Below are 25,468 nucleotides of genomic sequence, written 5' to 3' on the forward strand. Positions count from 1 at the left end.
AACTACACAAAATCACGATACACATAATCTCATCACATGACTCCGAATGCATTTAAACACTTATCATCAGCATCAGTTCCTTGCAGAGAAGCACTCCCTTTGGTTTTTCTGGTCTTATCCTTTACTAATAAATACCTTACACATTCTGAACAATGAAACCCAGCTCTTTGCAGGAAACCGCCCTGAGCAGGAAGCCCCTTTCCTGGTCACTTCAGCAAAGCTACAGTGTAACTTTTAACCAGGCAATCCCATGCTCTACTGATCTCGGGCCCAAATACACCTTTCAAATCTCTTAATCACACAATACCTTGCTAACTTGTGCATACTTTCTGTAGATCAAAGTGGTGGGAATGGAGAAGAATTGCAATTAACAGTGAGCAGCTCTTACTCCCCTTCAGTAATCTCTGGAACAAACTGTGTAACCAAACCGTGTGAACAAAGTAACATCTAGAGGAAGATCAGGAGGAGTCCACAAGCCTGCACACAGCGGGGGATGGAGGGCACTCGGACCCCCTTTGAGGACCCCCCCATGTCAACGATTAACTGAGGTTACTTCCGGTTCCCTTTAAACCTGTCATGGCCGAACAGAATCTCCAGAGGTGGTTCTTGGGGGATACTGAGCCCACATCTCCCCAGACGGCCAGCATTGTGATGAAAGGCAACTTTCCCCAGGTTTATAAGTTTGATTTTATAAGCGGAGAGCTGCAGGGCCTGATGCATTTGGTAACAACATCTTTCATGAGTCATTCATAAAGATTCATAAGGGTAACAATTTCCTTCAACTCGCCAACATAACTGGGGTTGTTTCTTGGCTTTTGTATCCTATTCTTCCATAGAGTCTTAGGAAAGAGTTTTCTGTAGTGGTTAAGAATATCAGCTCTGGAATCTGGTAGCTGATACAGAATTAGAACCCAGCTGTGAGACTTTGGGCAAATTACTCGGAGAAAAGTGAGCCTCAGTGTTATTGCTCATAAAATGAGCATAAGCTATAGTCGTATCTGTTACACTTCATTAGTTTTATACACATTAGCTGTCCAGTAAGTTGTTATTAATATACTCTTGTTGGCTTAGCTCTTTCTAAGTAATATTATTGTTTCCTTTACAATGTCTTTAAACATATTATTTAAGAAAAAAATGAGAGCCCAGGACCAAGAGGGCCTCATCAGCCTAAAATGAAGAAAGACTCTGCTGCTAAGATTAAGTGAGCAGGTAGGAATCTCTCCTGATGAATGGTCAGCCTCCTAAGCTACGGGCTAGAGGTTGGGACCCGTTTGGAGAAACGTCAAGAATGGACAAAGCTAGAGATCGCAGGTCGCGTCACATCCATGGAAGGTCGCCCAGGGTGAAGCCGAAGAAGCCAGTTCTCTCATCAGGTGCAGGGATGATGGCGATGATGAGAAGTCGGGGGGCAGGTAGGGATGGAGCCAGAGGCTGACTTGGGTCGGGGTTCAGAGCATGTCACCCCTCAACATGCCCCTTTGGCATATTGATTACTTTAAATAAAAGGTTCTTGAGAAACAGCCAGTCAAGAAGGCCACTCTGGCCCTCCTTTTTCTCCCTGAAAGCAGGAGTTAAATCTCCCACAGGAAAGGAACCAGGAGGGGGGAGAAGACGCCCTTGTCACCAGAGTCAGGGAATTCAGGGCCCAGAAGACTTCTGTAGGTTTATCTAACAAACCTTGTTATTTCTTCACCATCTCACTTCCCCCACCTCCCCTGTGCAGCCCAAACGCCTTTGTCTTGTTAATTCATCACAAGTGTATTGTTTGTCCAAAAGGCAAGGCGTTCCCTGTTCTGGTCATTTCGTACCTTTGTGGAGCTCTGGAGAAAGACCTCAGCCAAGAACCTAGTAAGGTAGAGGGAAACTTATTTTTCCTCCCCAACGCTTGGAGGCACTCTAGAAACAAAGCAAGAACCATCTGGGAGCGTGCAAATCTTTGCTGTTTGAACAGGACGGCGTCACCCTGAGCTCCCTCTTACTGTGTGCAGGCTGTGTGGTAGGTGAGGGCTTTGGTCTGAGCGGCAAGCCTGTATCACGGGCAGGGGGTGCCTCAGTGGTCTGCTCGAGGCTGACCAGCTCATTTCAGACACAGTAGCTGCTTAGTGAGCCAGCGCTTCCTTCTCAGCACCTTCCTTCCTCCTCCCACATTTCTGCTTCCACTTGTCACCTGCAGACCCCTAGCTCTTTGGGTTAAGAGTTCTGCAGAGAAAGAATCAATAAGATAGATCTAGATATGAAGGTACAGAAAGAGGTAAAGAGAGATTTACTTAAAGAAACGGGCTCGTGTAATTGTGGGGGCTAGCACAATTATACGTGCGGTTGGCCTGCTGGCTGGAGACCTGGGGAGTTGATGCAGCAGTTCAAGCCCCAAAGTGGTCTGCTGGCAGAATTCCCACTTTGGGGAAGGTTAGTCTTTTTATTAAGGCCTTCAATTGACTGGATGAGGCCCATCCATATTAGAGGAGAATAATCTGCTTTAATCAAAGTCTACTGATTTAGATGTTAATGTCTTCTAAAAAATACCTTCACAGAAACATCCAGAATTAGTATTTGACCAGATAGCTGAATATTATGGACTAGCCAAGTTGACACATAAAATTAACACCACACTTTTCTTCTTTCACCAACAGCCTCCTGGCTTCTTCTACCAGGTAGCATATTAAAAAAGAGAATGAGGGTGATTCTTGGAAACTTGAAACTCATCTTTGAGCTGGGTATTAATTTTTATGCTCTCATTATTGGGCTCTCACATTAGCATGGCCTAATTTCCACTACCAGGAATAGGATGTGCACTGTGCTAATGGGAAATGATATATTTAGTGTTTTGTATGATCATTCTTTAGTGTCTATGTCCCTTTTATTGGATAAAAGCCCACACAGACTAGCGGGATGGAAGTGTCCTTTCTGCTTACTTGTGCATTAGGAATAAGAGAGAGAAAAGTATGTGTGCGCTCAGGAACAAAATCCATTATTATACAGTTATTTATGGCATGACAATCAATATAATAATTTTCAAGTGCTTTTTAGTTGGTAAGCTCCAGAGAGGATAATTTCATATATCACCTGAAGCTAGTGACTTCTCCCACACTGGGTTCAATTCCAGTTATGCTTTAAATAACATAAGCTCCTCCATAAAGTTTAACTGTACTAATTTTGTTGGGTAATGTAATTAGCAAAATAATGACAAAATATAATTAATAACAAGGGAATTTTTTTTTTTTTTAAGGGCCACACTTGTGGCATATGGAAGCTCCCAGAGTAGGGATCAAATCAGAGCCGCAGCTGCCAGCCTACACCACAGCCACAGCCACGCCAACACCAGATCCTTAATCCACTGAGCGAGGCCAGGGATCGAACCCTCAACTTCATGGTTCCTAGTCGGCTTCGTTAACCACTGCACCACAATGGGAACTCCTATAGAATATTCTCATGGGGTAAAACCAATCTTTTGAAGCACCTAGGCATTTTGCTTCGGGGACATGTGGAAAAAGATAACCTTTTCAAGGCAATCTATTTGTCTCTACCTAAGATTAAGAGAATGACAGAGAACAGAGACTTCTTGAAGGTGGAGAAAAAATTTCCTAGTTCTCCCAACCAGGGGATTTAACACCATGTTTCAGTCTAACTGATGAGGAAAGGCTGGCGGCTGTTCTCGGCGTGAACCACAGCATGGCATGTGGAGTTCCCAGGCCAGCAATCAGATCCGAGCCACAGCTGCAACCTATGCCACAGCTGTGGCAACTTGGCATCCCTAACCCACTGTGCCGAGCCGGGAATTGAACCTGCGTCCTAGCGCTCCAGCGATGCCCTTGGTACCACAGTGGGAACGCCACATAAAACTTTTGAAAAGCAAGGGATACACATAATGAAAAGCTGTACAGTTTATAGAAAAATAAATACATATGGCCCTAAACCCGTGAAGAGAATATGCAAATTAAAACTCGGCCGACACACCGCCTTTCACCTTGACAGGCAAAGATCCCAAGGTCTGACCCCCTGTGGGTGAGACGTTGGGAAACCAGCGCTGTGACACGCTGCTGTCAGACGGCAAAACGTTCTAACGGGTTTGGCAGGGAAACTGCCCATATCCCCGAATCGTGAAAGGCCGTCGTCTCTTTTTTGCCCTTCTCCGTGCCGCTCTGTACCTTGAGGAGTGACCCCTTTCGGCAGAGGCCGCACCTGCATCTCCTTCGCGGTGCCTTAAACCGCTACACGACCTGTGCCGTTTGCGAATTAGGTGGGTTGGCTCAGTGGCGCCACAGACAAGCCCACCAGACGTGCTCGGTTTCTCGGCTGCCGCTCCTCCTCCCCTTACAGCTCCAGAGTTTGGACCAGCTCAGGGGAAGGCATGTCCTAGAGTTTTGAAACACAGGCCCTCAGGGAGAAGTGCGAAGACGGGGCACTGCCGCGATTAGTGGAGCCCGAATCTGAGGGCTCATTGGAATCACCTGAAGAGCTTTTAAAAGTGGTGCGCATTCCTTGGCCCCAGTCACGGAGCAACTGCATCAGAATCTCAGGTGGGAGGGCTGGCAGTCTGGTCTTTCCATCGTGTTGGGTAACCACTGACCGAAAGCAGTCTCTCAAGCGGCTCCGTGGAACCCGGGTCACAGAGATATCACTGCACAGTTCTCTAAAAGAGCCCCTGGAGTAATAACAGCAACAACACAACGACAGTATAACAACAGCAGGCACTTTCCTAGTGTTTATCTGGAGCCAGGTATTGTTACAAACGCTTTTGCATTACTCTCCGAATCTTCCTAACAACCCGAGCAGTAGTTACCTGTATTATTTCAACTTTTCAGAAGCAGAATCCAAAGGCACAAAGTGCTTAGTTTGTCCAAGACGACAGATTCCAAAGACAGCATTTGAACAAAGGTCATCTGGCTCTGGAGTCTGGGCGCTAAAACAAGGGTTCTACGGCTAAATATTTTTGGGAAATTCTGCTCTCGTGTATAATCAGACAGTCTATCGGTACAAAGCTTTGAGGTGTCTCTGCAAAAATCCTGCTTAACTCAAAGTGACCACAGGTTATAAATTTAGCTCTGGAACCCTCTTATTTATAACATGCATTAACATCTGGAGAAATTTCCAATCCAAGGGATCCACAGAATTTATCACAATATGATGAGCAATGAGAGGCAGAGACAGGGTGTCTTGATTATGGTATTTTTTGCACAGTATAATGTTGGGCATCTTGACCTGGAGTCCAGAGACTGAGATTTCAGTTCAGGCAGCTGTATGATCTCAACTGAAGGGTGTCAGTCTCCTTATGTGTGAAATAAGAAGGCTGGACTGATTGGCAGGTTCCCTTCCAGCGTAAGGGAAATTGGACCTATGCAGGGTTTTTGTTTTTTTTTTTTTTTTTTTTTTTTTGTCTTTTCAGAGCCACACCTGCGAATATGAAGTTTCTAGGCTAGGGGTCAAATAGGAGCTGCTCCTGCCGGCATACACCACAGCCACAGCCACGTCAGATCTAAGCCACATCTGCGACCTACACTGCAGCTCCCTGCAACACCAGATCCTTAACCCACTGAGTGGGGCCAGAGATCAAACCTGCATTCTCATGGATACCAGTCAGGTTCATTACCACTGAGCCACAATGGGATCTGTGATCTTTGACAGGATGCTCCGTGAGTGATGTTGAATGGATCCAGTCATTTCCACTAAGAACAGTGAATTTTAAGAGGAGAAATTCGGGTAAATTTTAAGAAAAATGTTCTGAACATGAGGATTCCATGACTTTGAAACATTTCACTATTTTACTATGAAAATATTCTTATCATAATAGCAGCAGCAACAACTGTCAAAAAAGAGACTGCTATGGCTTACAAAGCTCTTTCATCTCTTCATGCCACATCGCTCATCCCCACAGGTGGGGGTGACTGCCACTTCCATTTGAAAGATGCATAGGCTTCGGGGAGGTGAAGTGACTTGCCCGAGAAAAAGAGCCAGGAAAGAGGTGAGCTGACCGTCGAGCCCATCACTTTTAGCTCCAAAGAGGCAGAAAGTAGAATGCTACTCACCAGGGGCTGGGGTAGGAGGGATGAGGGGACAGAGGTTTAAGGTGGGAAGATGAAAAGGGTCTGAACATGGGCAGTGGTGATGCGGCCCCAAATGTGCAAGTACTTAATGCCCTTGAACTGTACCCTTTGAAATGGCTGAAACGGTACATTCAGCGATGTTTTACCACGATAAAAATTAGGCATAGCAAACGAGTAAAACGCACATATATATATTTCAATGAGAAGAAATGTAAACAGCTAATAATGTAAAAGATGTTTGACTTCACTAGTGATTTTTAGGTAAATAAAAAACGAAACAAGGGGACTGAGAGAAGAGGTTGGAGGAGTAGGACGCAGAGTTCACCTCCTCCCACAAAAACATCAAAAATACACCCACGAGTGGATCAATCCACACAGAACATCTATTGAATGCTGACAGTAGTCTTCTGAAAAGACAAGAAACCCCACGAGGCGGAGTAGGCTATAGGGGAAAAGGAAGGAAAAATAGGAAAGGGGGAAGGGGGAGGAAGCAGGAGGGGTCCTATGCCCCGGGGAAGGGAGCTATGAGGGAGAAAAAGTTCCCACACACCCCGGGAAGTTTCTCCTCCCAGCTGTGTACACCTCTGCTGCTGACTTTGTACATTTAGTGCCTGTGAAACATCCCAACAGGCAACAAGTCCTCCCACAGCTAAGCTGGGCTGGCATTAACATCTGCGGGTTCTGTGGGCACATATATGTGGGGGCTGGACCAGGTAACAGGTGTAGGGTGACACAGGCAAGCATCTAAGCTGTCTCCATAGCTCCCACAGCGGGCACGAGGGCATGACTACCACAGTCCTGGGACCTGACCCCTTAGGATCTCACTGATGCCCTGGTGAAAACAGTGCCTGAGAGAAACCAGGGCCATTGCCAGCATAGCATTGCCAATAACAGCGTACTTTGAGAACCTGCTCAGCGGGTGTAGAGTGATGCAAAAGAGCACACTCACAGGTGAATAGCCCTAGAGGAGGAATATGCAGGGGCTTCTCTCCCAGTGCAAGGTAGCCAATCCTGCCTAACTTGCACCACAGAGCAGAAACAGCTCAAAAACAGATCTAGCGGCTCCTACGCCAACAATTAAGGAGACAATCCTGCCCCCCTGACAGGATAGTGACAATCACAGAGCAAAAAGCAGGCCCTGCTCAATATCCAGTGCAGGCTTTGGCCATGACAACATCTGTCACATCTCCTACCATGGGGGTAACGGCCAGTACACACTGAGGAAAGAGGTGGCAGGTGTCCATATTCGAAACAGCCCTTGCATCAAAAAAATATTATACCCATACAGACAGCCTAAAGGCATCCTGAACACCTCTGAACACACTCCTTGACATGGCCCTGACCATCAGAGAGACAAAGCTCAGTTATAACCACCAGTGAACAGACACCAGCCTCTCCTACCAGGAAGCCTATTCAGGCGCCTGGATCAGCTTCACCCACCAGGGGACAGATACTGGAAGCAAGAGGAGCTACAATCCTGCAGCCTGTGGAAAGACCACAAACAGAAAGTTAGACAAAATGAGATGACAGAAAAGTATGCTTCACATGAAGGAATCAGATAAACCCCACAAAAACAACTAAATGAAGAGGAGATGGCCAATGTACCAGAAAGAGAGTTCAGAGGAATGATAGATAGCAAGGGTGACCCAAGATCTCAGAAAAAGAACGGAGACACAGATTGAGAAGTTACAGATGTTTAACAAAGAGCTAGAAGATTTGAAGAGCGAGCAAATAAGGATGTATAATACCATATCTGAAATGAAAAACACCCTCGAAGAAATCAACAGCAAGGTAATGGAGGCAGAAGCGTGAATCAATGAGGTGGAAGACGGAGTGTTGGAAATCACCACCCCAGAAAAGGCTAAAGAAGAAAGAACAAAATTGTGGAGCACCTAAGAGATCTCGGGACAATAGTAAACACACCACCGTTTGCATCATAGGGGTCCCAGAAGGAGAAGAGAGAGTGAGAGTGCCAGAGACAACATGCCAAAAGAGCAGAGTCCAAAACTTCCCTAGTTTGGGAAGGGAAACACTCGCTGAAGTTAAGGAAACACAGCGAATCCCACACAGGAGAGAACCACAGAGGAACATGCCAAGACACACACTAATCAAACTCAGCACTTTCAATATATCTTACCACTCCCTTCTGGCTTGCAGTTCCTGCTGAAAAATCAGCTGTTATCCCTATGGGATTCCCCTGTATGTTATTTGTTCCTTCTTCCTTGTGGCTTTGAATATTTTTCTCTGTATTTACTTTTTGTCATTTTGATATGGAACAGAATAGAGAACCCATAAATAAACCTAGACACCTATAGTCAATTAATCTTTGACTAAGGAGGAGAGAATACAAAATGGGAAAAAAGAAAAAAAAAAAGACAGTCTCTTCAGCAAGCGGTGTGGGGAAAACTGGAAAGCTGCATGTAAATCAATGAAACTAGAACACACCCTCACACTATGTACAAAAATAAATTCAAAATGACTTAAAGAATTAAACATAAGACAAGATACCATAAAACTAGAAGGTAACATAGACAAAACATTCTCTGACATCAACCATACAAATGCTTTCTTAGGTCGGTTTCCCAAGGCAAGAGAAATTAGAAGAAAAATAAACAAATGGGGAGTTCCCATTGTGGCTCAGCATGTTAAGAACCTGACATAGTGTCTGCAATGATGCAGGTTTGATCCTGGCCTTGTGCAGGGTTAGAGTTCCATTATTGCTGCAAGCTGTGCTATAGGTTGCAGATGCAGCTTGGATGGCATTTCTGTGGCTGTGGTGTGGACTGGCAGCTGCAGCTCCAATTCAACCCCTAGCCCAGGAACTTCTGTATGCTGTAGGTGTGGCCTTAAAAACAAAGAAACAAACATGAAAAACAAATGGGACCTAATAAAACTAACAAACTTTTGCACTGCAAGAAAAAAATAAAAAACCTGAAAAGACAACCTACACAGTGGGAAAAAATAGTTGTAAACAATGCAACTAAGTGCTGAATCTCCAAAATGTACAAACAACTCATACAACTCAACAACAACAACAACAAACAAACAGCCCAACTGAAAAATGGGTAGAAGACTTAAATAGACATCTCTCCAAAGACACACTGATGGCCAACAGGCACATGAAAACATCACTAATTATTAAACAAATGCGAACCAAAACTGCAATGAGGTAGCCCCTCACGCCATTCAGAATGGCCCCCATTAATAAGTCTACAAATAACAAATGCTGGAGAGGGTGTGGAGAAAAGGGAACCCTCCTACACCGATGGTGGGAATGTATATTGGCATAACCACTATGGAAAACAGTATGGAGGTTCCTCAGAAAGCAAATATAGAACTACCATATGATCCAGCAATCCCACTCCTGGGTGTATATCTGGACAAAACTGCAATTCTAAAAGATACATGCATCCTTATATTCATACCTGCACTATTCACAATAGCTATCACATGGAAAAAACCTAAATGTCCACCAATACGTCAATGGATTAAGAAGATGTGGTACACATACATAATAGAATACTACTCAGCCGTAAAAAATAATGTCATTTACAGCAATATGGATGCAACTAGATATTATTAAGTGAGATAAATCAGAAAGACAAATATCATATCACTCGTGTGGAAACTAAACTATGACACAAATGAACCTATCTATAGAACAAAAACTGACTCACAGACATAGAGAACAGACTTGTGGTTGCCAAGGGGGAGGGAGTGGGATGGACTGGGAGTTTGGTGTTGGTAGATGCAAACTATCACATTTAGAATGGATAAGCAATGAGGTCCTACTGTAGAGCACAGGGAACAAAAGCCAATCTCTTGTGATAGATCATGACAGAAGATAATATGAGAAAAAAGAATGCATATATATGGATGACTGGGTTACTTTGCTGTACAGCAGAAATTGACAGAACATTGTAAGTCAATATACTGTAATAAAAAAATTAAGAATAGAACAAACAAAAGACAACACTAAAGATAATCAACAAATCACAGGAGAGGAGAACAAGAGAGGAAAGGAAGAAAAAAGACCTAAAATAACAAATCCAAAACAAGTAAGAAAATGGCGTAAGTACATACATATCAATAATGACATTAAATATAAATGGATTAAATGTGCCAACCAAAAGACACAGACTGGCTGAATGGATACAAAAATAAGACCTCTGTATATGCTGTTTATGAGAGAGCCACTTCAGACCTAAGAACACATACAGACTGAAAGTGAGGGGATGAAAAAATGTATTGCATGTAAATGGAAATTTAAAAAAAGTTAGAGTAGTAATACTCACATTAGACAAAATAGACTTTAAAATAAATAAGGTCACAAGAGACAAAGAAGGACACTACATAATGATCAAAGGATCAATCCAAGAAGATATAATAATTATAAATATATATGCACCCAACATAGGAAGACCTCAATATAAAAGGCAAATGCTAACAGCCATAAAAGGAGAAATTGACAATAACAAAATATGAGTGGGAGACTTTAACACTCCATTTACATCAATGGATAGATCATCCAGACAGAAAATCAACAAGGAAACACATACCTTAAAGGACACCCTAGACTAACTAGACAGACATAACTGATATTTACAGAACATTCCATCCCAAAGCATCAGAGCATACATTCTTCTCAAGTGTACATGGAACATTCTTCAGGTTAGATCACATCTTGGGCCACAGATCAAGCCTTGATAAATTTTTAAAAAATTGAAATTATATCAAGCATGTAATTTTCTCCAACCATAATGCTATGATAATAGAAATCAATGACAAAACAAACAAACAAAACAAACAAAAAAACCCCAATCTCCTGGAAGCTAAACAACATGTTACTAAACAACTAATGGATCACTGAAGAAATAACAAAGGAAGTCAAGGGATACTTAGAGAAAAATGATAATGAAGATATGTCCAAATGTCCAAAAATGACAAGACAATCCAAAACCTGTCTGACACAGTAAAAGTAGTCCTGAGAGGGAAGTTTTGATAGCAATACAATCTTATCCCAGGAAACAAGAAAAATCTCAAATAAACAACCTAAATTTATGCCTAAAGCAACTAGAGAAGAAAATACAATGCCCAAAGGAAAGTGATAACAAAGATCAGAACAAAAATAAATGAAACAGAGACAAATAAAATAATAGAGAAGATTAATGAAACCAAAAGTTGGTTCTTTGCAAAGATCAACAAAATGGATAAACCTTTATTTCAGACTCATCAAGACAAAGAAGGGAGAGGACTCAACTCAATAAAATTAGAAACAAAAGGATCCTCAGAGACTGCTATAAACAACTACACGCCAATAAAATGGACAACCTAGAAGAAATGGACAAACTCTTACAAAAGTACAACCTTCCAAGAGTGAACCAGAAGGAAACAGAAAATATGAATAGATCAATCACAAGTACTGAAATTGAAAGTGTGATTTAAAAACTTCCAAAAAACACAAGTCCAGGGCCAGATAACTTCACAGGGGAATTCTACCAAACATTAAGAGTTAACACCTATTCTTCTGAAACTCTTCCAAAAAAGAGCAGAGGAAGGAATACTCCCAAGCTCGTTCTATGAGGCCAACATCACTCTGACACAAAAACCGGACAAAAATACCACTTCAAAGAAAATTACAGGCCAATATCACTAATGAACATAGATGCAAAAATCATTTGCAAAATAATAGCAAACAGAATCCAAGTATATATTAAAAGGATCATACACCATGATCAAGTGGGATTTATCCCAGGGATGCAAGAATTCTTCAATATCTGCAAATCAATCAATATGATATACCACATCAACCAACTGAAAAATAAAAACCATGTGATCATCTAAACAGATCCAGAAAAAGCTTTTGACAAAATCCAACACCCATGTATGATGAAGTCTCTTCCAAAAATGGGCCTAGTGGGAATCCACCTCAACATAATAAAAACTGCATGTGACAAACCCATAGCTAACATCATTCTCAATGGTGAAAAGCTGAAAGCACTTCTGCTTTCAGATCAGTAACAAGGCGAGGATATTCACTTTCACCACCGATACTCAACATAGTTTTTGAAGTACTAGGCTATGGCAATCAGAGAATAAAAATAAATAAAAGGAATCCGATTGGAAAAGAACAAATAAAACTAATCACTGTTTGTAGATGACATGATACTATACCTAGAAAATCCAAAAGATACTACCAGGAAACTGTTAGAGCTTGTCAATGAATTTGGTAAAATTGCAGGATACAAAATTAATATACAGAAATCCACTGCATTCCATATACTAACAATGAAAGTTCAGAAAGAGAAATTAGGGAAACTATCCCATTTACTATTTGATCAAAAAGAATAAAATACCCAGGAATAAACCTTTCTAAAGAGACAAAAGACCTGTACTCTGAAAACTATAGGACACTGATGAAAGAAATCAAAGATGGCACAAACAGATGGAAAGCTACATTGGATTGGAAGAATCAGTATTTTCAAAATGACTATACTATCCAAGGCAATCTACAGATTCATTGCAATCTGTATCAAATTACCAAAGACATTCCTTATAGAAATAGAACCAAATATTTTTAAATTACATGGAAACACAAAAGACCCCTAACAGCCAAAGCAATATTGAAAAAGAAAAATGGAACTGGAGGAATCAGCCTCCCTGAATTCACACTATACTACAAAGCTACAGCAATCAAAACAGTATGGTACTGGCACAAAAACAGAATGTATGGTACTGGCACAAAAACAGAAATATAGATCAGTGGAACAGGATAGGAAGCCCAGAAATAAACCTAAGCACCTATGGTCAACTATCTATGACAAAGCGGCAAAACATACATTGCAGGAAATACAGTCTCTTCAAAAAGTTATCCTGGGAAAATTAGACAGCTACATGTAAAAGAATAAAATTGGAACACTAATACTATACACAAAAATAAACTCAAAATGGATTAAAGACCTAAATATAAGACTGGATATTATAAAACGCTCTGAGGAAAACACAGGCAGAACGTTCTTCGACATAAATCACAGCAATATCTTGTGTGATTCATTTCCTAGAATAATGATAGTAACAACAAAAATAAACACATGGGATCTAATCAAACTCAAAAGCTTTTGCACAGCAAAGGAAACCATAAAAAATTGAAAAGATAGCCCACAGGATGGGAGAAATGATGCAGCTCCAAAATATGCAAACAATTCATACAATTCAACAACAACAATAAAACAACCCAATTGAAAAATGAGCAGAAGATCTAAATAGACATTTATCCAACGAAGACCTATGGATGGCCGATAGGCACATGAAAAGATGCTCAACATCACTAATTATTAGAGAAGTGCAATGACTACAATGAGATACCACCTCACACCAGTCAAAATGGCTATCATCAAAAAAAAGTCTACAAACAATACTGGAGAGGTGTGGAGAAAAGAGAACCCTTCTACACTATTGGTGAGAATGTAAGTTGGTGCAACCATTGTGGAGGACAGCATGGAAGTTCCTTAAAAAACTAAATATAGAACTTCCATGTGAGCTGGCAATCCCATTCCCGGGCATCTATCTGGAGAAAACCATAATTCAAAAAGATACATGCACCCCAATGTTCATTGCTGCACTCTTTACCATAGCCAAGACATGTAAGCAACCTAAATGTCCATAGACAGAGGAATGGATAAAGAAGATATGACACATGTATACAAGGGAGTATTATTCAGCCATAAAAAGAACAAAATAATGCCATTTGCAGGAACATGGATGGACTTAGATATTACCATACTGAGTGAAGTAAGTCACATTTAAATCATATGATATAAATTCTAATAAAAATGATACAAAGTAACTTATTTACTAAGTTAAATAAGTTTAAAACAGAAACAAACTCACCGATTTTAAAACCAATCCTATGGTTACCATAGGTGAAACCATGTGGGGGAGGGAAGAACTGGGAGCCTGGGAATAACACATACACACTTCTGTATAAAATAGGTGACCAATGAGAACTTGCTGTGTGGCACAGGGAAGATGTACTCAATAGTGATAGCCTATATGGGAAAAAAGACTGGATATATTTATATCTGTAACTGATTCCCTTTGCTGTGCACCTGAAACTAACACAACATTGTAAGTCAACTACACTCCAGTAAAATCAAAAAGAAAAAGGAAAAAGAAGAGGTACAGTTAAACACTACACAGGGAATAAAGCATTTTAAAAAGCAGGGTCGGAGTTCCCGTCGTGGCGCAGTGGTTAACGAATCCGACTAGGAACCATGAGGTTGCGGGTTCGGTCCCTGCCTTTGCTCAGTGGGTTAACGATCCGGCGTTGCCGTGAGCTGTGGTGTAGGTTGCAGATGCGGCTCGGATCCCGCGTTGCTGTGGCTCTGGCGTAGGCCGGTGGCTACAGCTCCGATTCGACCCCTAGCCTGGGAACCTCCATATGCCGAGGGAGCGGCCCAAGAAATAGCAACAACAACAAAAAGACAAAAGACAAAAAAAAAAAAAAAAAAAAGCAGGGTCTACCGAGTTACTGGGATTCCGGCCGCGGTGATAATGGCGATGACGCTGTTGGTATTTGTGATAAATACTTACTATCTCGACCACTGTCAGGTCCTGCCTTTCTCCTCTAGGGTGTTTTTCTGGCTTATCTATCACGACTATATTTCTGTAAATGGAGTGGCATGATTTTACCTATAAAATCTAGGCTCGACATTTGACTACACATGATAAGAGAGAGCTGCAAATTTGTAAGTCTTCTCGAGGATTTGTCACCTAAGAGTTATAGGGAATTTTTACATTTTTATGTGGAAAATTTCAAGCATATACAACGTCAGAGAAAACAGAATAAGGAACATACATGTAGTTGTCCAGCTTTAATTATTATCAAGTCACAGCCAATTTTCTTGCATCTATACCTCTATTCATCACCCTGGCACTCCCCACGGTGCCAGTCTTAGATATGGCACCATTTATTTCAGGACATATTTTGATGATAAATACTTCCTGTTATTTTAGTTAGAAACAATGAGGGGGGGATAATTAGAGATATTTTTAGCTAAAAATTAAGCTTAAAGTGTGAAACAAAATGATTTTGAGGAACAGTCAACACCAATTTTCATGACAAAACAACAGGCAACATATCTTTCCTTCGAATAAGCTCAAATAACACAATTGACATTAATAACTTGCTTCTGAATGCTCTGTAGTTCCCAGAGCACTTGCAAATACATTCCACATTTGAGGTATGCAGAGATGTGTGAAGTAAGTAGGGTCTTTTTCCATGTTAAAGATGAGTAAGGCTTAGAAGTGACGTATCCGATGTGTCTTAGTCTAAGCCGCTATAAAAAACTACCTTGGACTGGGTGACTTATAAACAACAGAAATTTAGTCTCACCGTTCTGGAGGCTGAGGTCTGAGATGGAGGTGGCCGGCATGGTCAGGGGAGGGCCTTCTCTGGACTGCAGCATTTCTCCTTGAATCCTTACATGGAGAAAGGGCAAACACTTTCTCTGGCCCTCTTTCCTAAGGGCAAGAATCCCATTCATGAGCATTCCATCGTCAAGACCTAATCACCTCCCAAAGGCCTTACCTCCAAACACCATCACCTTGGGGGTTAGTTTCCAATATATGAATTTGGGGGGGATTAAAAACATTTGGACCATAGCACCATGTCAACCATGTCTGTGGCAGAGAGCTTGAAACTTCAAGGACCAAGTTTATATGTAGCCTTTACTATTAGTGACCTTTTGGAAATGACAGAAGATGAACTCAAATACGCTTAGCCAAAACGGGCATTTGTAGGTTTAGGCATTAAAGGTGCAGGGATGCTAAGATGCTGCAGGATCCAAGGGCTTAGACAGAAATCTGTCTTGTGATATGTCTTAGTTTTGCTCTCTTTCGCTTTTTTTTTTTGGCCATACCTGTGGCATGCAGAAGTTCCAGATCCAGAGATCAAATCCAAGCCACAGCAGGAACCCAAGCCACAGCAGTGACAACACCAGATCCTTAACCCACTGAGCCATCAGAGTACTCCATGCTCTTCTGCTTTGATCCCGTCCTCTGACAGGGTCTTTTCATTGGTGGCAAAGCTGGCCGTGAATAACTCCAGGTTTATGTCCTCCAAGTCACCAACCCCAGCAGAAAGAGATTCACATTTATTGGCTTCCACTGAGTCAAATACCTTCTTAGAATGGGTATGGGGTTAGTCCCCCCTATGTTTTGCCCACTGGTAATAAGGAGGATGTGTGGGACTTTGAGTGCCAGTGCAAATAAACAGGAGACAAGAGTGCTGAGTCAGTTACAGGCAGGAGGTACCCTCAGCACAACTCCCTACAAAGGAGCCAGACATTCAGAAAACTACATGGAAAAGGGACTGCGGCTCCCAATTCTCTCAGCCAATCGATCTGCCAATTCCCAGATCGATAAGGGGAGATGACAATGCTATTCCATAAAGCTCCACAACTGGAGGGTTTTCGTGGTTTTACTGCTGGATGATTCTAGACTGAGGGCAGGTTCATGTTTACGAGTCACTTTCATGCCCATTATTTTTGTAACCTTTACAAACACACTGTGAGTTAAATATCATCAGCTCCGGGGCCTGGAAATGAGAGCAAAACCTGTGGGAATGTGAGCAGTGGGCTCTGAGCTTGGACTTACTGCTTCCTCTTTCCTAATAATAGCCTTGCACCCTGCCAGGGGGACCAGAGGCTCACAGGATGCTTGGCCCCTCCAAGCAAAGACGTGGGCACTGAAGAGCATTCCACTGGAGAGAAGTGAGTCACTAGGTCCAAAAGGATATGGCATGTCATCCACACCTGCCACGGGAGTGAGCAGGGCACCTAAGCTATGTCATTACCCCAAAGGGCTAGTCAGACGTGAGGCTGAAAACTGCTAAAAATCTCGTTAGTTGAGCAGAAGACAAACTTGAGAGGGTGTCCACAACTCAGGAGAAGAGGGCAAAGTGGCGAAAATTATGAGAGCTACAAGTGGGACAGGTGGAAGAAATCCAGCCTCTTAAGAAGAAGAATTTCAGAAAGGGTGACAGAATCACGGCAGCAGCAGTCATCAGAGAATGTGACTGAAGCTTATACTTCATTTTTAGAAGTTGACTTTCTTGATGCAAAGAAAGGTTCTCAATCTGAAAATCAAGAGCAAGTACCAGGTACCAGGCCAATTATTAGAAAAAGCAACATACCTGAATGTATTCTGATAGAACTGAATGTATTCTGATAAAACTTTAACAATAAAAGAAGAAATCTGAGAACTCAGGAAAAGCAGTTACCCACGAAGAAATGAAAACATCAGGCAGGTCCAGTTTTCTCTGTGACAGTGAGTGTTGGAAGGGATTTCAGCCTGGTTCCTCCCAGGGCCTGAGACTAGGGCTCGAGTGCAGGTGGTTTAGGTAGGGCACTTGTTCAGCAACGCAGTGAAGGATAACAAGCCAAGGAAACTGGGCCCAATCAATGAGCCCCAAGTGAACAAGAACAACCCTGGAAAAGAGACAGCCCTTGCTGGCCCTCCAGGGGGTGGAAATGACAGATCCCAGCCACGACCTTGAAGGAGGCAGAGGGTCCAATAGCTGAAGAATGAGGAGGCCGGGGGCTCCTGAACTGGCACTGCAATTGACCCCCAAGGAGCCCCGGGTGACACTGGACATGGGGGGACGTTTGTTGAATCCTTAGTCCACAGAGGTTCTACTTACTCAGTTTTGAAGACAAGATCAGGCAAGCTCAGTCACGAGAGCTGTAAAATGACGAGGGTGTCAGGGAAGGCCCAAGAGCAGGCATTCATAGGGCCCTGAGAGTGTAAATAGGACAGACACACACTCATGCATTCCTTCCTGTATGACCCCAAGGCTCTGCAGCCCTGCTAGGAGGAGGCCTCTTACATAAATGGGGGCTACTATCCAGCTGATGGGAGACAAACTGGAGATCAGTGTCCCCTTAGACAACAGGCACAAGACGACCGTGTTCATGGCCAAGTACAAACTTCCCCCAACAGAGCTCGCTGACCTTCGTGGAATAAATCCTGAAGTCTAGGCCCAGGGACGGGTGGGAGGAACCGTAGGAGCCAGTCCTGTGATTGGCCATCTAAGACCTGACATACTTGGCCCAAGAGGAAACAGTACCCTCCCCACTGGGAGGCCTTAGAGGGCACTGCCCCGTTATACAGGCCTAATGGACCAGGGCCTTAGTAGACCAGGCCAGTGAGCCTGGAATATCTTCACTCTCCCCTTAAAGAAGCCCACTCAGGACCACCGGATGGTACAGGGCCTCAGGGCCGTCAGTGATGCCGAGGATCTACCTCCAAGGGTCCCTAAGCCCTACAATTTGCCAGCCACGCCGCCATCCGCCAGGACCGGATACGCTGTATTATAGTTCAAAGACGCCTCCTGTATTTGATCGCCCCAGAGTCCCGAGAAATCTTTGCTTTTACGTGGCTGGACCCAAACAAGCAACAAAAACAGCACTGCGGGACAGTCCTGCTCCAAGGGTTCAAAAACTCCCTCACCATTTTTGGGGAAACTGTAGCCAAAGACCTAAAAGGTCTCCATCTGGAGGGGAAACCCATTCTGCTCATCAGCCTGAACGGAAGGAGGCCTCTGGAAAAAGTGCTGCAACCACCTGGCCGGTAAAGGACAGAAGGCGCCCGAGAAAAAGTCTCAAATATCACCAACGAGGGTGACCTCTCTGGGCTGCAATCTCACAGAAGGTACGAGAAGCCACCCCGGGAAAGAAGCCGCTTTTAGCCTTGCCCCTCCTAAAATCAGAAGACAGCTTAGGGGGTTCCTGGAGATGGTCAGGTTCTGCCGAAACTGGGTCCCTGACTGGGGTCTAATAATGACGCCTCGATATGAAAAGCTGACAGGAAAGCAATGCAATTCGGAACACACAAGGACCTTCCAGGAACGGAAACAGCAGAGCTCCCGTTGTGGCTTTGCAGTAGCGAACCCAACTCATATCCAGGAGGATGTGGGTTTGATCCCTGGCCTCGCTCAGTGGGTTAAGGATCCAGCATTACCGTAAGCTGTGGTGTAGGTCAGATCTGGTGTTACTGTGGCTGTGGTGTAGCTCTGACTCAAGCCCTAGCCTGGGAACCTCCCCATGCCACAGGTGGGGACCTAGAAGAAAGAGAGAAAAAAAAGGGAACGGAAACAGCAATTACTTCAGGCCCACAGCCCAGCCCTCCCAGGTTTAGCTAAGCCCTCGACCTTTCTGTGCAGGAGGGAAGGTATCACCTTTGGGATATTAACTCCCAAACCAGGACCCCTCTTCAGGTGTTGCTCATTTCTCTGAGCCGTTAGATCAAACCGCTGTGGGGTGGTCTCTTCACCCAGGACGGCAGCGGCTGCCACCGCTCTGCTAAGGGAGGCTGAAAAGCTAATGTTTGGTCAGCCAGTCTCTCTATGGGCTCCCACCAGGTTTAGTAAATTCTTTGGGTTTTGCTTGTTTGTTTTTGGTTTCTTTTTTGGTTTTGGCCAGGCTTGTGGTAAATGGAAATTCCCCAGCCGGGGACTGAACCCGCTCCACAGCAGTGACCCAAACCGCTGCCGTGACAAGGTCGGATCCTTAACCTGCACCACAAGGGAACTCCCCAGGCTTAGTAAGTTCTAAGGGAACAAAATGGTTATCCCCCAGAAGGTCGATTCAAGTTCGAGCGAGGCCTTCGGACACCTCAGCGACTACCAGAAAAACCTGCCACCTTACCACCCACAGAAGGGGGGCTCCTGGAGCCCAAGTGTATAGAACTGATGGCCACATGGTCTACTCCAGTCACCCCTCTCTAGGACATTTCAAACGTGGACGAGGAAGGGGTCAGGATGGGAACAACTTGATGAGAGAGAGGAAGAAGGCCCGCGGGAAATGCAGTGACCTCCTAGACCCAAGTCATAGAGGCACGAAGGCCACCCCAGGGACCTGCCAAAAGGCAGAGCCGATAGCCCTCACCGGAGCTCGGAGCCTTAGACCTTGGGACAGAGAAGACCTTAACTGTTTACCCAGATTTCTGGCACGGCTCTGCCACCGAACAGGCATGTGGGCTATTTGGAAGGAAAGAGCTGTGCTACTGCAGAGAAGAAAATGGACCTTCTGCTCAGCCTGGAGAGCCTGATCATCAGTAATCAGACCTTGGGATGGGCCTCAGCCAAGCTTCCTCAGGAACCTCAAGAAAACTGGATTAAGCTGCGTCTCATTGTGCTGCTGCTCTGTCAGCAGTGAGCCCCAAGGGACAAGTTAAAGAGCACTGGCTCCCGTTCCCCAAGCAAAGGCAACCTTAACCCCTCGGGATGGAGCACGTCAGTGTGCCCTCCGGGTAGGAGAAACCAGGAAAGCTCTCAGGGACTGTGGTGACCACAGGCTGCCCACACCCACTAAGCTGGCTCCCCACCCCTTCGCTTCTGCCGGGAGGCGGGGGAATGCAAAAACCTGCAAGGCCAGGAGCCTGCGAAATCGGCTCTCTCCTCAGGGGAACGGACCCCACTCAGGGACCCCAACCACCCATTTCTCCTGACGTTGCAGGCATCTCTCAGCAGGGACGTCACACTCCAGTGACGAAGGCCCCCAAGGCCCGGCCTCCAAGAGACAACCTGGGGCAACGGACCCCTTGGCTGCTCCAGCGAACCCCTCTCTGGCCTGGAGCTTCCCTTCCGAAAAACAGCAACGGTGTAACCATGGAGACTCAGGCCTGGGCCAGCCTCCACATCAGGGCACACTTCCTGTAGGCAGAAGACCTGGATACCTTCATTTTTTAGGAAGCTTTACACGTGACCATTGTTCTCTTGCTGATATTGGGGCCATGCCTGCTCAACGGTCTGTGTCCTTTCTCCAAAAGATCAGACAAAGGGCGGACGCTCAGGGAGGTGAACAGTCAGGGACAAGACCTGGGGACAATTAAGCACCTACAGGCAGCTGGGGACACGCTCTGCTCCTCCACCCGGGGTTAGGACGACGCCCACGTCAGCAGGAAGCGGTTACAGAAGACGGCCCTGCGCCCCCAGCGCCCCTCAAGGATGAGGAGGGAGAGAGACAAAGAGGAGAGGTTACCCGCAAAGCCCATGAACAATTCCTGGGAAGTGAGAAAAGAATTAGCGTAAAATAACCGAAAATCTGACCTTTTTTTCCTCTTCCCTTGTGCTCCATCTAGTTTCACTTGCTCACATGGGCTGCGTGCAGAGGCCTTGCACTCAGCACTTCAGAGCAGAATTCCTGGTGTGAGCGGACTGTGCCGACACCTCCGCTCAGGCCGCGCGGTGCAGAAAGGCTGCATGAGCACCTTGATCTGGAGCGTGAGGGGCACAGCTGCCCCTGCCCTGCGAACCGCCCCCCCCCCCCCCCCCCGCCCCGCAGGAGCCCCTATAAAGCAGCTCCGCCCACTGCCTGGGGGCGGAGACTACGAGCTCCAACGCCTCCAAGCTTTGACCGCAGAAAAAAGCTTTGCTTTGCTTCTGAACTGAACTTGGTCTTGTTCGATTGGCTGGAAGGACCCTGGGCAGGAGGACCCTTGTTGGGGACCAGGCTGGGAGGGTCGGTCATGGCTACATCCCTGATCTCTGCATGAAAGGCCTCATACGCATAAAAGAAATGGAAGAAGTGCAGTGGAGATGGAGCTAACATAAATATTAAAATGCTGTGTTGATTTTTTTTTTAAAGGCAGGCACAAAGTACCCAAGGACCAACAATGCCTATGTCATTGCATATCCCCGCTGGCTTTGCTAACGATCCGAAACTTGCCTGTAAGGGCCAAGGAAGGAAATGCCATCTGCCAGGGATGGTGGCAGACCAACTTTTAAGCACCTAAAGCAGGGAGGTTTTTTTTTTTTTTTTCAAGTTCTGTGGTTTATCTTAAAAACTCAATATATACCTGCTCATCTATTCATTTGTTTGAATATAAAAATGTATTAGGATGTCCTTGAAGATGTGCATTTTTTTTGTCTTTTTGCCATTTCTTGGGCCACTCCCGAGGTATATGAAGGTTCCCAGGCTAGGGGTCGAATCAGAGCTGTAGCCGCCAGCCTACACCACAGCCACAGCCACGCGGGATCTGAGCCACATCTGCAACCTACACCACAGCTCACGGCCACCCTGGATCCTTAACCCACTGAGCAAGGTCAGGGATCATACCTGCAACCTCATGGTTCCTAGTCGGATTGGTTAACCACTGAGCCACGACAGGAACTCTGAAGATGTGCATTTTAAAAACATTTTTTATGGATTTTTTTTTCATTAAGGTAAGATGTACATTTTATCAGGGGCTTCTCAGACCTCTTGTCATATTCCCATGCACTCCTTCAAGAAACACGGTGCCCTGTTGCTTCAAACTGCTACACGGAATGCACTTTTCCCTTGGTTTGTCAGATCTGCCCTTCAGATCTGCCACCAGCTTCCCACAAGACAATCCCAAGACTAAGTGGAGGTGTGCTTACCTTTTATGAATCTCAGGTGTAGAAGGCCGAGTTGCTCATACTGCCCTGTTCTCTCATGGCGAAGTCTTCATTCGTCCTTGAATACTGATAAAGAGGGGACCTCTTTGCAACGCAGCCAAGGAGGGAGACAGGAGAGCTAGCCTTAGACCTCTCTCCCCGAGGCAAGGGGCTGGAGGTATTGATGACGTGAAGGAGAAAGAAGCAGAGCCGTCTGGGGTGTGGGGAGCACAGGAAGCCTGGGGAAATGTGATTGGGAAAAGGTGTGCTGTTGGCAGTCTGCACAGATACGGCCAAGCTCTAAGTCTCTGCATGCTCAAGATGGGGGTGCCTAGCACAGTCTGAGGGTGGCGTTTCCCACCCTCTGACATCAAAAAGTCACTGAGTGGACACAGATGTGTGCCCGGTTGTGGGGTTTGGTGGTCTTATCTAGTCTTAACCAGCTCAGTTCGAACTAGACCCAGCTGATTTCAAGTTCTCAGCAAACCAACTCAGACAAACATCTTGTTGTTTGGGCTGCATGGCCCTTAGAGGGCATAGACGTCTTAAAAACAGCCTTGATGCATGGAGGCAGGTGAAATGGATTTGACTCATTACCCAGGGTTTCACTTTCTCAGGTAAAAGCACCTGCAGAAATGAGCCTCCTCCATCTCTTGCTTCAAATCAAGGCACCTGTCTGAGCTGACGGGTCCGCACTGGGCACAGGAGGTTGCAGTTGGTCCTGTACATGTGTGAGGATACTGCCTTCCAATCTGACACGTGTCTGTGAACATACACCATTTGGGGGACAAAGTGTTTATAATACTTTCTTCTAACCTCTTGCCCATTCTTCTTCTTCTGGGCTAAACTCCATTTTTTTTTTTTTTTTCTTTTCTCACCCATCTGTATCTTGGAAAATGTATACTAACAGAACAGTTAAACACAAAACAAAACAAAACAACATGTTACTTTTTTTTTTTTTGTCTTGTTGTTGTTGCTATTTCTTGGGCCGCTCCCGCGGCATATGGAGGTTCCCAGGCTAGGGGTCGAATCGGAGCTGTAGTCACCGGCCTACGCCAGAGCCACAGCAACGCAGGATCCGAGCCACGTCTGCAACCTACACCACAGCTCACGGCAACGCCGGATTGTTAACCCACTGAGCAAGGGCAGGGACCGAACCCGCAACCTCATGGTTCCTAGTAGGATTCGTTAACCACTGCGCCATGACGGGAACTCCCACGTGTTACTTTTTTTTAAAGAGCAAAACCAAGGCACAGAAAAAAATAGACGGAAGACTTTTTTCCTCTAAGAATATGAAAAAAGAAAAAGAGTAGACATGGAAAAATCAGTAAGGTTTAGATCCATGAAAATTAAGGGGAGAGATGGTTTCAGAAAGAATGGAGTGGTAATCAGTTAAAGAGCGCAGAGGACTAAAGTAATGTAAGGACCAAAAAGTACTCATTGGATGATTGACTGGTGGTGGAAGGTGCCTGTGGCAAGAGATTTTTGGTGGACTGGCTGAAGATTGGGAGACCCCAAGATGTTGGTGGTTTGAAAGGAGAGAGAGAGGAACTGCAAGTAAGATCAAGATTATAGGCAGCGGTGGGATGGTCAGGCAGTCGTCCAGCGATGACCTGTCAGGATTGTGAGAAGGGGTGGGGGATACCCTACAGCTTAGATGCAAAAAGCTTCACACATCTCGGTACATTATCATTCGTGCACTCTCCCTAGGTGTACGTAACTTTTTAAATCTGCCACTAAAGACACATAACAAGATTTACCACCTTATTCACTTTTATTTTTTTAAATTGAAAAAAAAAATTTTTTCGTCTTTTGTCTTTTTATGGCTGCACATCTGGCATATGGGAGTTCCCGAGCCAGGGATCAAATCTAAGCCACAGTTGTGACCTACACCAAAGCTGTGGCAACCGCAGGATGCTTAACCCACTGCATGGAGCCAGGGATTGAACCAGCAACTCCACAGCCACCTGAGCTGCGGAGATCAGATGCTTGACCCGTTGCACCACAGTGGGAACCTCCCATTTTAAAGTATACTGTTCAGTGGCATTGAGCATATTCACGTGATTGTGCTGCCATCACCACCAGCCCTCTACAGAAAGCTTTCCATCTTGCGATACTGAAACTATGTAGCCATTAAACTAATGTATCTACACAAAGACCTTTATTCTGAACTATTTGAGGGTAAGTTATATACCTCATCACCGTTTACCCTTAGGTACTTCTGAGGAGGTGTCCTAACAAGAGGAATATTATCTTATATAACCACAGCAGAATACTCAAGTTCAGTGGGTTCCCACTGGCACAACTCTTTTTATCATCTATAGTTGATATTTCAGTTTTGGTAGTTGACTCATGCCCTTTATAGCATTTCCCCCTTCCCCACAGAACGAAGTCTAGAAATATTTAGTTGTGATGTCTCTCTAGCCTCTTTAATCTGGATTGTTTCCACAGCCTTTCTTTGTCTTTAATGATTTTGTTTTCAAGAATACACTCTCCCCCTTTAAAGGAGAAGAACATTCATCATTTTGTCTATTTCCGATGTTGCCTGTGGTCACAGTCAGGTTGTGGATTCTCCATTGGAATCCTACACACGTGGTAGGTTCTTCTGAGGGTCTCCCATCTGGGGTACCTGATGCCCAGTGGTTCCCCACCAGTGACATCACTAGAAGCAATTATTAAACAATCTGTATCAGGAATAGAAAAGACTTTTGAGCCAGATCGAAGACTGTAGGCTGGGAGACAGCCTTTCAGAGAACTCTGAGAAACTGCTCCAGAGAAGCCTGGTATTTCAGCAGAGTTTTATGTTGGGTCAGAACAAAGAATACAAATAAGTCAAGGATACATTCCTTCAAAGTTAAAAAAACCAAAAAACCCAAAGAACAACCAAATCCCAAACCCAAAAGCCAGACCAGCATGTACACAGAAAGTGAGTGTGGTCTTGGCACCTGGGAAGGGAGTGTTATCATCGAGGAGGTGCAGCACTGGCGTCCCAGAAAGGGAGGCATTTGAG

Source organism: Sus scrofa, chromosome 8 (genome assembly GCF_054392235.1).
Source record: "Sus scrofa isolate SSC_HxYL_T2T_F1_AM1 chromosome 8, Sscrofa_HxYL_maternal_Yorkshire_Landrace_v2.0, whole genome shotgun sequence".
Taxonomy (NCBI): Eukaryota; Metazoa; Chordata; class Mammalia; order Artiodactyla; family Suidae; genus Sus; species Sus scrofa.